The sequence below is a fragment of the Patella vulgata genome, chromosome 2 (assembly GCF_932274485.2).
Source record: "Patella vulgata chromosome 2, xgPatVulg1.2, whole genome shotgun sequence".
NCBI classification, from domain to species: domain Eukaryota; kingdom Metazoa; phylum Mollusca; class Gastropoda; family Patellidae; genus Patella; species Patella vulgata.
In genome coordinates this window covers 86,003,158-86,016,712 of record NC_065880.2, presented here as the reverse complement: position 1 = coordinate 86,016,712, position 13,555 = coordinate 86,003,158, and the positions used below count along the sequence as shown (strand labels likewise).

Genomic DNA, 13,555 nt, shown 5'->3' with positions numbered 1-13,555 from the left:
AATCTCTGTCGGGTTTTGAGATGGCAATGGCGGCGACTGTGCAATAGCAGCACCTAGCAACAAGACAGAAACCAACGTAACGGCAATGGTAACCATGATGACAGACTAGAAGATCAGCAGATATCTATCAAGCGACGACTCAATCCTATTAGTGTTCGTCTTTTATACTTTACGCATCTTTATCTATGCTAATTTCTGGCATGAAGTCAAGTTTTATTAGAAAAGTTTTAATTGAAGTAAAATGCATATAGATTTTAACACAATTATTTTGCCTTTGAAGTGACATGTCTTCATCGTTGGTAATTTCATTCGCTTAAAGACTTGATCAGGATACTTTTAATTGAAATTAAATGTAAAGAGCATATAGATATAATACAGATATATTACACATCTCCGAGATGACAGATGAGTTGAACATTTGGCATGTTTTCATCGTTGGTCATTTCACATTCTTCTGGGGTATATGATTTAGTTAAATTGGTCGTTGAGTATTCGACCCCAATTACAGGTATTGTCGGTATATTTGAAAACCCAAAACCTGATCCCTCGTGACATGAAAATTGACATTTAGAGAAGATAAAATGTGTGATACTAGTGGTCATTATTTACTGATTATTACTCGAGTTCTTTGGACAAAGGTCAAATGTTATTTTATTTTTGGTCGTCTTCAAGTCTGCCGTCACATTTTCTATTAAGTGTACAATGAAGTTCAAACGTAAACATGGAGATGGGGAATCCCCAAAATAAAATACAATATTTCTCACAAAATATTAATCTAATGTTTCTTTTTTCCAAATACTGCTGGACGAGTTTATATTTTAAAGAGGACATGCTTTTCCTGAATTTACTTTAAAGGACAATATTGGTGCCAGTCATTATCACATATGTGATAGAACTGGTTATACACATTCCAAATATAATTTTAACATACTGATCATTGCTACGATAGCTGAGTAAGACAGGTTTCCTGAATCGGAAGTGACGAACGCCAAAGGAAAACACCTCTATATAACTGACTGGTGTGACGATACACGGCCGAATTTCTGCTCACTAATAATTCCTTCCAAGACCAAAAGTTGTTGTGTGAGACTGTGAGAGGATATCTGACAATTCATAAAAAGAATTGACTGCCACTAGATAAGAGAACACAAAGAAAAACAGAAAAAGTCCGTGCATTACCATGTATTTATAAGGTGTAGAATGAATATAAACAAGGGAATGCACGGACTATTTCTATTTTTCTCGTGTTCTCTTATCTAATGACATTCAATTACTTTATTGAATTGTCAGGTATCCTCTTACAGTCCCATATAACAACTTTTGGAAATAAAATGAAATGAAATGAGGTTTAACGTCCTACTGTTTTGCTCCGAACTGGGCTAATGAAGACGGACAGACGCCATACAGTGTGCTATGAGGGAAATTTTGCCCGGACAGCGGCACTACGGCCTACTCTTATATCGAATTCCAACTGTCAAGGGATCTTTTACGTGCACGCCAATGTGTACACGAGACCTCGGTTTTTCGTCCCATCCGAACGACTAGACAGCTGTCCTTGTCAGACCCTCCGTCCTGCATCATTGACAAGGGAGAACCACGCCGGAAAATCTGGATGAACTTTCTCGGCCAATGCAGGGATCGAACACCCGACCTCCAGGCTAGCGAGCCAGCGCCTTACCCACTTAGCCACCGTGATCCCCAGCAACTTTTGGTCTTGGAAGGAATTATAAGTGAGCAGAAATTCGGCCGTGTATCTGTTATCACTCGTCACATCAGTCAGTTATATAGAGGTATGACTCGTCTTTTCCTTTGGCGTTCGTCACTTCCGATTCAGGAAAACTGTATTACTCAGCTATCGTAGCAATGATCTCTGTGTTAAAATTATATACTATTCAAAAAAAGTAGGGGATATTTGATTTTTAAGTGTTATTAAAGTCACCTAATGAAACTGACGAAGAAACAAATGACAAAATGAAATGAAGTTCACATTCATCGATTTATTCCAAATGATCGTTAGACTAAGTAAGGCACAGACTGACCATTATAAGGGTAAAATGATACCCGGGGTCAAACAGCAAAGTTACCACAGCATCACAACCAAGTCAGTAACGGGTAAATCCTCCTCTGTTTGCCAAACAAGCATTGATCCGACGTGGCATACTCCTAATGAGACGTCTAAGGTCATTTTGGTCCAGATTGTCCCATTCCTGTTGCAACGCAGCAGCAAGTTCTTGGACATTGGCAGGACGTTGTTGACGTTGACGTAACCTCTGTCCAAGCATGTCCCAGACATGCTCGATGGGGGAGAGGTCGGGACTCAGTGCTGGCCAAGGTAATGTGGTGATGTTCTGTTGTTGGAGGTAACCTGTAACGATCCTGGCTCTGTGACATCTTGCGTTGTCATCCTGGAAGATGAAACGGCGGCCATGACGTCGTGCGAACGGCACAACATGGACTGCCAAGATGTTGTCCCGGTAGTACTGGCCTGTAACACGCCCTGCAACAACATGTAAAGCCGTTCTTCCAGCAACAGTGATGCCTCCCCACACCATAACAGAACCACCCCCAAATCGATCATGTCTGATGACGTTAACGTCTTGGAAGCGCTCGTTTCGACGACGCCACACCCTCCTACGTCTGTCCAAAAAATCAACAGTGAACCTTGACTCATCTGAAAACATCACATTGCTCCAGCGTCGATTATCCCAGTGTTGACGATCCCTACACCAACGACGTCTTGCCTGAATGTGATGATCTCTCAAACAAGGGATCACGCGAGGACGTCGGGCGCGAAGGTGACCCCTATGCAGTCGATTCCGAATCGTCTGGCCACTCACTCTCACACCAGTGTCTGTTTGAAGACGAGCGCTGATCTGATTTGCTGTGATGACACGATTTCTCAAGGCCAAGGTACGGATAAATCGATCCTGGGCTTGAGTTGTCGCCCTTGGTCGACCTGAGCGTGGTCTGTCCTGTACAGATTGTGTATCACGGTATCTGGACCATAGCCTGCTTATGACAGACTGATAAACATTCATCGTCCGCGCCACAACCGCCTGTATTGTGCCGATCTGTAGCATGCCAAGGGCACGTAACCTTTCATTTTGGGTAAGCCGACGCATATCAAAATTTGTTTTCTGGTCACTAAAACAATTAAACTGATGTTTCCACCCTGGAATTCAATGCCACAATGACTGTAACATTCAAAGTCAGAGTCGTGCAAATCTTGGGTTGGACCCCCATGATGATCCCAAGCATCAACTGCATTCGATGCGGTAGCTATTGGTGCGTTTGGGCGTCACATGTAACTGGAAATGTTTCTTCTGTTAGGTTCTATAGTGACTTTTTTCGTAGTCATTTGCATATTTTAGTATTATGCCCCCAAAATCAAATATCCCCTACTTTTTTTGAATAGTATATTTGGAATGTGTTTAACCAGCTCTATCACATATGTGATAATGACTGGCACCAATATTGTCCTTTAATCCCGTCGCGATAAGACACAGTGCCAGCTATGTTTCGTTAAGTTTATATAGCTATCTGATTAAAACACAGATCCTATTTCGTTTCTTTTTGGGGGTTTTTATGTTGAAAATTTCATTTTATTTGTCTGTACTATACTAGGATCTGGAAGGCGTGAGGGATTAGCCAATGAAACCATCTGTTACGGTCGACTTCTTGGCGTACGACGCACGGAACTGTGGGTAAACCACGAGAAACGTCAACACTGATTGATTGTATCCATTTGTAACGCGAAAGTCGAATGTAATCCAGCTCGTTTTCGTCGTACTGGCTTAACGGCGACCCTCATCACAGAAGCTAAAAGTTAGTAACATACGCAATGACTACTTTCATATTTTAGTTCATGTCAGAAAGTCACAGTCAGAATGGAGATATCAAGGAAAAGCGCCTTATCTTTCGGATGGGACGAAAAAATTCGAGGTACAGTGTATATCATAGGCCGCAGGTTAAAGACCCCCTAGGTAGCGCCGCTGTCCGGGCACAATTACCCCCATAACACATTGTATTAGACAATTGTATTATGATTTTACCTTTACGTTTTTTGTTGTTTGTTTTTTTTAATTTTTGCGTTTTTTTAAGTGTACTTTATAACTTCCCAAATTTTGCTCAAATCTAAGATGGCTAATTACTAATTAGCCTACGTCATTCGGCACCTATAAAAGACATCTGGGCTAGAATAAGTTTAGATATCGTGCAGATTCTTTAAAATTAGACACGCATTGGGTTCTTTAGACGACCATTTCACGATTTACTGGTTTCCCGAATCTATTTCCACGCTGGTTTTAGGCTTTTACAGGAGTTGGGTTTGGAGAGAAAGACATGTTAATTTTAAATATTGTAATGTAGACTATTGTTTAACTGATGTGACATAGCCAAAAAACTATCGTTTATCCGGTTATATATTTAATTTCGGTAAGGTGAGAAAACACAATGGTTAAGTCCTTAAGAAGAGAGATGCAACAGTAGTCAGTCTAGAGTCAAACAAACCATTAGACGATCAGGACAAAACAAAGATATGTGGCAGCGGTAGTGTTACACAATATGTCAAATGGGCTCATTAAAAGTAGTATGACGTCATATAGCACAGACTAAAACATTTAACTTTTGGCATTATTCCCTATAAATGTATACTGGGGTTATCGAAACATTACACTGAAGTAGTGTCCTTGGAGCAGTTATTCTCAACCAGTGTGTCGTGGCACACTGAGATCTTCCCACTAAGAAAATGCGAAAAACCACATGATACCAATTGAGTATTCATTGGTGTCTACTGATAAGTTCATGGCTGTGTTTTTCTTTATTTAGTTTGAGTCATTCTATGTGTCTATGACTAGTCTCTGTCTACGGTTGTATGCTATCTGACTTACCATGTTTTTATTTTTCAAAACGTCAAATATTTTTCATATATATTTAGCCAGGTGTTCCGCTATTTTTTCATGTGTTCCAAGATGTGCCGTTGGAAAAACAAAGGTTGAGAAATTACACCTTTCATTACGATGACGCAATATGGACAGTTTATGATGTACTGTTACGTCACGTATTTCTGTAAACTGACCCGGAAATATTATCTTTTTTTTTTTTTGTAAACAATATAGCCTATAGCTATAGGCATAGCCTATATCACCCCTCTCCTCGTACAAAGAATATAAAACATATAATAAACAGATCTGCTATGTATACATACTATTAAATAATATAAACATATAAATTAGATAAGTTATATACACACTATTTATAATAGGTGAAAAAAAGAGAAAGTGCTATTTTAAAACTTGAATTAAAATTGTTCTGAGTAAATGTTATCATGATTGTTCATGAAGGCTGTTCCTTTACGGAGGAGAGGAAGATACTCACTCCCGACTATAAGATGGCCACCACAGAAAAAAACATGACCTAATAGTAGGCCATAAACGGTCTTTTCCCAATGCCATGCATCCTTGATGTGCTGCCACAGCCGCTAAACCCGTGAAGAAATACGATTTGGGAACATACTCTAGATACCAGATGTTTCTTGAGAGAGAGAGAGAGAGAGAGAGAGAGAGAGAGAGAGAAATGGGGTTTAACGTCCACTCGACACAAACTAGGTCATTTCGGGACTAACATGGTTTAATTTTATTTCAATAATTCGCTTGCGCATAGGGGTCTTTAGCAGTGGAAGGAAACCGGAGGACCCGGAGAAAACCCACGAGGTTGTACAGGCTACCCTACTCCTTGTCACGTACAACCGGGGATTCGAAACCACACCACGCCCTTTTACGTATGAATAAATGGAACTTATAACACATTTGATTGACTGGGGTGGATAAAGCTCTATGGACGACTATTCAGCTCATAATTAAGACTTCTTAATTCTGTGTTCTTTATCTAAAGCTAGGGAACGTTAATAAATTAATAGCTGAAATGTCTTCCTTAGAAGACCACCGTGATACAATTATTTCATATCTGTGTTGGCGTGCCTGTTGCTCATTAAAAATTCCATGTGCAAAGCAGTAGGCTATTTATCGTTTCATTGTTCATTTGAACAGTAATTATAATTTTAAACAGAAATTCTTTATTTGATGTAAGACAATGAAGACAATGATGTGACGAAAATGGATCTTTTTTGTAAGTGTAAAATAAATATAACTGCTTGACAGAAGTTCTGATTAAATGTATTTGTCTTATTTATTCAAACTAAAAAGAAGTATGATGTATCTGCTGGAAATAGTTTGTGCAGAACAAAAGATAGTTTGAATTCCAAACAGTCGCACAGAATAGATATTAGATAATGGGTAGGTGCTAACGATTTCTAAAATACCAGATACCATTTCAAATTCAAAATTGTCGTACAAAATAAATACTAGGTGACGGTGGGCATCCATGGAGTAGGGTATACTGAGTATTTCTGTACACGTAAAAGATCCCTGGACAGTTGGAATTCGATATAAGAGTAGGCCATAGTACCGCTGTCCGAGCAAAATGTCCCTCATAACACATTGTATGGCGTATGCCCGTCTTCATTAGCCCAGTTGGACCAGAACAGTAGGACGTTAAATATATTCAGTTGTTTTTCCAGTGAACATATCGTTAAAGATGTATGCCTTCTTGTATAAATAGACCTCTTATATATGCCGTTAAAGATATATAACTTGTTCTGTTGTTTGTGTTTTAAAGGCTCAATACCACTCTTGTTGTAACTGAATAATATATCCCAATCTTTATTCTGGTCAACAAATTGTACTATTTTACAATATTGCAATTAATTGATGATACAAATTTCATCTTAACACATCTAATTTAAAAAATTGGTAAAATTCAACTAAATGATTTGTAAAGCCTAACGTAAAGCTTTTCAAATGTGACTTGGATTTAAAAATATTTTCGAACCCTATGGACAAGTAAAATAGGATTTAATGGATAATTTACACAACAGGTGGGATACTTAAACATCTAATACTTAGAATAAGGCTATTATTTATTTTCTGGAGCTGTCAAGCCAGCAAGAGTGTTATTGTCCCTTTAAGTGAATATATCGGTTAAGATGCATACCTTCCAGTATAAATAGATCTCTTCGATAAGATGTGTTAAAGATATATAACTTGCTCTGTTATTGTTTTTTTGTTTTTTTTTCAGTGAATATATCGTTAAAGAGAGTTGTACCAGCTGAAACATTACACTGTTATCATTGTTTTGATGTAGAGATGAATTGTGTTACCATGTTAAACATTACATTTATACCAACGGAAGAATGTACATTAGATCAACCATACTGTAATGTAAGTTACTGTTCTGTTGATAAGTATCTGAGGGTGAACTCGATTGTCGGACGTTTTACGGTGGGCCAGAGGGGGGCAGGTACTCATCGGTGCTTATTTGCAAAAAATTGACATATATTTTCTTTTTCAAAATAAAAAAAAAACTAATCTTCGCATTCACTGAAAAAAAAGAAAGATTTAAAAGGCGAACTGGCACGTCGGGCGTGTTACGGTGGGCCGGGGGTGGGGGTGGCACAGGGACCCATTGGCCCTTCTTTGCAAAAAAAAAATAATCTTCGCATCCACTGAAAAATAGAAAGACATAAATTCGAGGAGAAAATGATCTACGTGTGGGGTGCGGGAAACGTGCATCAGACTAGTTTCCTTTTCTCATCATGTCCGTTATTCTTCGCCGTGATGGAGGCCCAACGGTCGTCAATACAAGTATCCGCCCTGTCAACTCTTTCTCCTCGCAATATTTCGCTTGATGAGTTTAGACAAAGAAACTCAAGAATTGCGAACGACAATGACACATATACTGAAATGAATTGAACTCATTTTTGGATATTCGTTATTCGAGGTCAGCTGAAACTTTTTAAATTAAATATATTTTTTTTTATTTCAAACATATTAATTCATTGAAATGAAATGCCATACGCCATGCACTGTTCTTTGAGGAAATTATGTTGATATGAGTGATTCACTATTTCTAGAAATCTGAAAAATGCACCAAATGCAAATAATTAAATATTCGAATATCCACTTCATTGTGACCGCGGGCGGTAAAAGGTTATTTTACACAACAGTGAACGCGTCAGGCTTAAAAACAGGTTTATCCAAACACTAGTTGATTTATAGTCCAGATGCCAGTCTGCAACTTCACCGGTAAACTTGGACTTGGTATTTCTTTGAAAACGTATCCGAGGGAAATGAAATGGGGTTTACCGTCCTAATGTTCTGCTCCTAAACTGAGCTAATGAAGACGGGCATACCGATACAGTGTGCTATGGGGGAAATTTTCCCCGGACAGCGGCACTACGGCCTAATCTTTTATCCAAATCCAACTGTCAAGGGATCTTTTACGTGCACGCCAATGTGTACATGGGGCCTCGGTTTTTCGCCCCATCCGAAAGACTAGACAGTTGTTCTTGTCAGGCCGGAAAATCTGGATGAACTTTCTCAGCCAATACAGGGATCGAACATGTCTGACATTTCTCTTTTCAAACGATGCGGGGTTCCTGTGTTCGATCTTGGTGTTGTCCGGGAAAGTTCATAAGGATTTTCCGGCGTTGTTCCACCTTTGTCAGTGGTGCAGAACGCAGGGCCTGGCAAAGAGAGAGAGAGTGAAATGGGGTTTGACGTCCACTCCACACAAACTAGATCATTTCGGGACTAACATATGGTTTAATTTTATTTCAATAATTCGCTTGCGCGTAGGGGTCTTTAGCAGTGGGAGGAAACCGGAGGACCCGGAGAAAACCCACGAGGTTGGACAGACGCCCCTATTCCTTGTCACATACAACCGGGAATTCGAAACCGCGCCAGTTGACTCAATGACAGGTCTTATGATACAGCGCGCACGTTCTAACCTTCGGCCATCCAACCCCCCAGGGCCTGACAACCTACAGTCGTTCGGATGGGACGAAAAACCGAGGACCAGAATACGCATTCGAAATAAGAGTAGGCCTTAGCACACTGTATGGCTTTTCCCGTCTTCATTAGCCCAGTCGGTGCAGAACATTGGGACGTTAAATCCCATTTCATTTTAAACCGATGTGTCGGTCTAACGATGCGTATTTAATGAACTCTGTTTGTTTTTCAGGTTGAGAGACTCGAAACTAATGGTAAAGTGACTAGATTAAAACGTGGTTGTTCCAGTGAATGTAAAGCTGGGTGTAAAAAGACATTACATTTTACAAAATGTCGTTCGTGCTGTATAAGGAGCTATTGTAACTTGGATAACACTGCTCAACAGTGTAGATCACGTGATATATACCTCATAACAGTTTTACTTGCCATGTTTGTGTGTGTGGCCTAGTACTCGGTGGACGCACATTTCCCAGTGGGCATTTCGGTATTGGATATTTCGGCTGGGACGCTTCGGCCAGTGCACATTTCGATCTAGGACGTTTCGGCCCACGGAGGTTTCGGCCAATTTTATAAAAAAAAATGTTTTTAAAGCATTTAAAGAGAACACCACGTCCAGAAACTTGCACATTCCGATGGTTGGTGCATGGACGATGACTAGAAGAAAACAAACGTCCTCTTTCTAAAAAATAAAGTGGCCGAAAAATCCTAAGACGAAATGTCCTTGTCCGAAATGTCTAATGAACGAAACGTCCTACATTCGTAGCCATACAATGTTTCGTCTGATAAATCTATATTTCTTACTGTACGTCTATCTCATTTAAAGGTGCATCATGTGTATTATATATTATTATGTGTCTTATTAACCGAAACCGTCGCTTAATATATCTATTCTAATGTCGTTACCCGGATGTTCGTACCTTAAACTATTTAAAGGAGCTAAATCCGTATACTTTGGAACTTAAAATGGATGAAATGTGTAACAAAAATCATAATATTAATGTAATATGAGTGTATATAAACTGATTTACATTCAAATTTACAATTTGTATTGAAATTTCTGATCAGTGTTGTTCGTCGAAGTACGCGAGAAGTCCAAATTGAATGACAATCGGTCGAGTCTTGTTAGTCCAGTCTACATATAGGAAGTACGGTTTAACATGTCACTTACACGCTGACGTTTAGCCTCCTTCATCAAGGCGTCTGATTCCAAATCGCGCTCGAGAGTATTTAGTACATGCGGACATGTACTAGTTTTAAAATGGTTTACTGTGTCTTACATTTTTGATATTAGGATTCCATATTTTCAAGGTAAGATAACAACATCACTATTGACCGGAATGGACGAATAATTTGTGTTTGTAGGGCCGACAGATTGTGGGGCTACCCTACCATCCTGGCGAGGGCCTAGGGGTCGCCCTGTTCCCGTAATCTCCTCGGGGTCTAGATAACCGGAGCCGCGTTCTGAGCGATTTCTAGCTAATAAAACTAATGATATGATTAGGCCATCGCCTGTTGTCCGGGCCATATTTCTCTCACAGCACACTTCATGCTGTGTGTCCTTCATTATCCCGGTTGGCGAAGAAAAGGCGAACGTTAAAGGCTCAATACCACTCTTGTTGTAACTGAATAATATGTTCCAATCTTTATTCTGGTCAACAAATTGTACTATTTTACAATATTCCAATTAATTGATGATACAAATTTCATCTTAACACACCTAATTTAAAAAATTGGAAAAATTCAACTAAATGATTTGAAAAGCCTGACGTAAAGCTTTTCAAATGTGACTTGGATTAAAAAATATTTTTGAACCCTTTGGACAAGTAAAATAGGATTTAATGGATAATTTACACAACAGGTAGGACACTAACACATCTAGTATTTAGAATAAGGCTATTTTTTTATTTTCTGGAGCTGTCAAACCAGCAAGAGTGTTATTATCCCTTTAAACCCCATTTCATTTCGCCTATTACCTACCGTCATCAGATATATTGAAAATTATATGAAATGAAATAAAACGTCCTACTGCTCTGCGTCAACTTAAAAATGATATAAGATGGTCCTAGCTGTAATATTATACATGTAACTCTTTGATAATCATGAGATGGAGTATCTGACAGCACCAATCTGTTTTAAATACAGATCTATATTTCGTTTCGTTTTTTTATACTTTCGATAGCCTACACTACATGAAGATCTGACCAGTTGTAGTTTGGGGGTCATACAAGCGGCTTTTGACCTTTTGACGTCAGATATATGATTAGCCAATCAACGTTGATGTTTTTAGTGGGTTACCCACAGTTCCTCACGCCAAAAACTCGACGTAACAGACTGTTTCATTGGCTAAACCCTCATATCATTCAGAACGCGGGTTATAGAACAACTCTTCCAGATCCTAGTGTAGTAAAGACAAGTAAAATGAAATTTGAACTATAAATCACGAAACGAAATAGGATCTGTGTTTTAATCAGATTGAGGTAGCGCTGACATAATAACATCGATTGACTATGTTCAATATACCTTTGCTCAGATATGCTACTAATCTAGCATGCTCCATAGAGCCCCCGAATAATCGGAAAGATCACCAAATCCACCCGTTACGGTATAAATATTGGGTTTCTGTGCCCTAGCGGGATTGTGTTACTCGTGCAAAATCATCGGCCACCACACGCCCATGTGAAATATGGAACAAAATCACACGTTGAACACAGAAATCGTGTGGTCTCCTATATAGGGGAGATAACTCTTTGTAGGCAACAAAATTCACGATTTTTCTATGACAGAGTTGATTTTTCCTTCACACTTTACTTTTAAGAGAGAGAGAGAGAGAGAGAGAGAGAGAGAGATGGGGTTTAACGTCCACTGGACACATACTAGCTCATGTGGTTCACGGACTAGTCAGTTAAAATTTAAATGAAATGAAATGGGGTTCAACTTCCTTCTGGGCGAATGAAGAAGGAATTACGCCATGATGTGTGCAAAAAAGGAAACTTTGCCCGGACAGCGGCGCCACGACCTACTTTTACATCGAAATCCAAAAGTCAAGGGTTCTTTTACGTGCACGACAATGTGTACACGGAACCTCGGTTTTTCGTCACATCCGAACGAATAGACAGCTGGCCTTGACAGACCCTCTGCTCTGAAGTCTTAATATTAAACGCATACCGGTAGTGACAAGTGTTGAGTACACGACAGGGTACGGGTATGTTTACGGTGTGTCTTTATTCTTTGTAGAATATCCGATATAATATACTTGAGAATTTCAGTTTGTTTTAATTTGTTGTTAGGTCTGCCATTGAGTCAACTGGCGAGGTTTCAATTCCCCGGTTGTACATGACAAGGAGTGGGGTCGCCTGTCCAACCTCGTGGGTTTTCTCCCGGTCCTCCGGTTTCCTCCCACTGCTAAAGACCCCTACGCGCAAGCGAATTATTGAAATAAAATTAAACCATATGTTAGTCCCGAAATGACCGAAGTTGTGTCGAGTGGAAATTAAACTCCATTTCTTTCACTCTGTTGCTTATTATGAAAATTTAACATTAAGATATCACGAAAACAATTTATTTAAAATATTGGTTTTGTCAACAAATAAATATTATTTACATAAAGATAAACAATTTATATTGTATATAAAAAAAACAACAACATTCACGGTTAAATTAATACATTTACACAATAAAGATATGTTACGATCGATGGTATAAGTTTAACGGTTCCAACGCCGTTGTCACGTTATGCTGCAAAAACATAAGGCCGTGCTGTGAATAACATAACGCCATCATGTAAATAACAAAATGTTAGGCGGCAAAAACATAATGTCATGCTGAAATTAACAGAACGTCATGCTGTCTATAACAGAACGCCATGCTGTTATTAGCAGAACGTCATGCTGTATTTAACAGAACGTCATGCTGTGAATAACAGAACGTCGTGCTGTTATTAAGAAAACGTCATGCTGTGAATAACAGTACGTCATGCTGTCAATAAGCCTTGGTAAACGCCATGCCCTACTGCAATTAACTGAACGTTATGCTGTAAATAACAGAATGTCATGGTGCAAATAACATGTGGTAAACGTCATAACAGTACACCATACTGGGAATTATATCACGCCAAGCTACTTCACAATAACGTCATACTACCTTTGACGTCACATTCAGAAAAGATCCCATTCACTACTTAAATATAAGACTAACAGAGATAGACAGATTTATACATTCGTACCGGTATTTACTTTTCTTTTTAATGTAACAATTAAAGTAGGTTATAATTGTGCAACATACTATCATAACTGTAATATATGTGAAAATATATTATATTCAGGGAGGGACTGGATTGCTCTGGACCCTCGGATCAACTAGTTTCCTCCCCCCCTCCCCACCCCTTGTACCCCCTCTTCATCCTTTCCCACACACGATTCATTTCTCTTCGGATTGAGACCATTATATTTTTCAGTGGATTTTGGAAAATATATGTCAATTTGTTTTTTTTCCCAGAAAAACGGGCCCTTGGACACCGTCCGACGGTCCGAGGCGCAGTCCCTCTCTGATTATAGCCTATTATAGGTATTTAAAATTATTTATTATCACACTCACTCAATACTTACATAAAAGAGTTTAATATATTATTAAATATCAACATCAAAAATAAATATAATATATATATTATAACAGACATATTGCACGTTTTATCACGACCCATATTAAAAAAA

General features: G+C 38.9%; 1 long non-coding RNA gene across 1 annotated transcript in view; it reads left to right on the top strand.

The window, feature by feature from the left end:
- Window positions 1-9,513, top strand: part of LOC126812184 (uncharacterized) — a 69,914-nt gene extending 60,401 nt beyond the window's left edge. The window contains exons 2-3 of the long non-coding RNA XR_007675853.1: window positions 7,135-7,277; window positions 9,079-9,513. This is a non-coding gene — a long non-coding RNA (uncharacterized LOC126812184). The remainder of the gene's footprint in view (window positions 1-7,134; window positions 7,278-9,078) is intronic.
- Window positions 9,514-13,555: the final 4,042 nt, after the last annotated feature.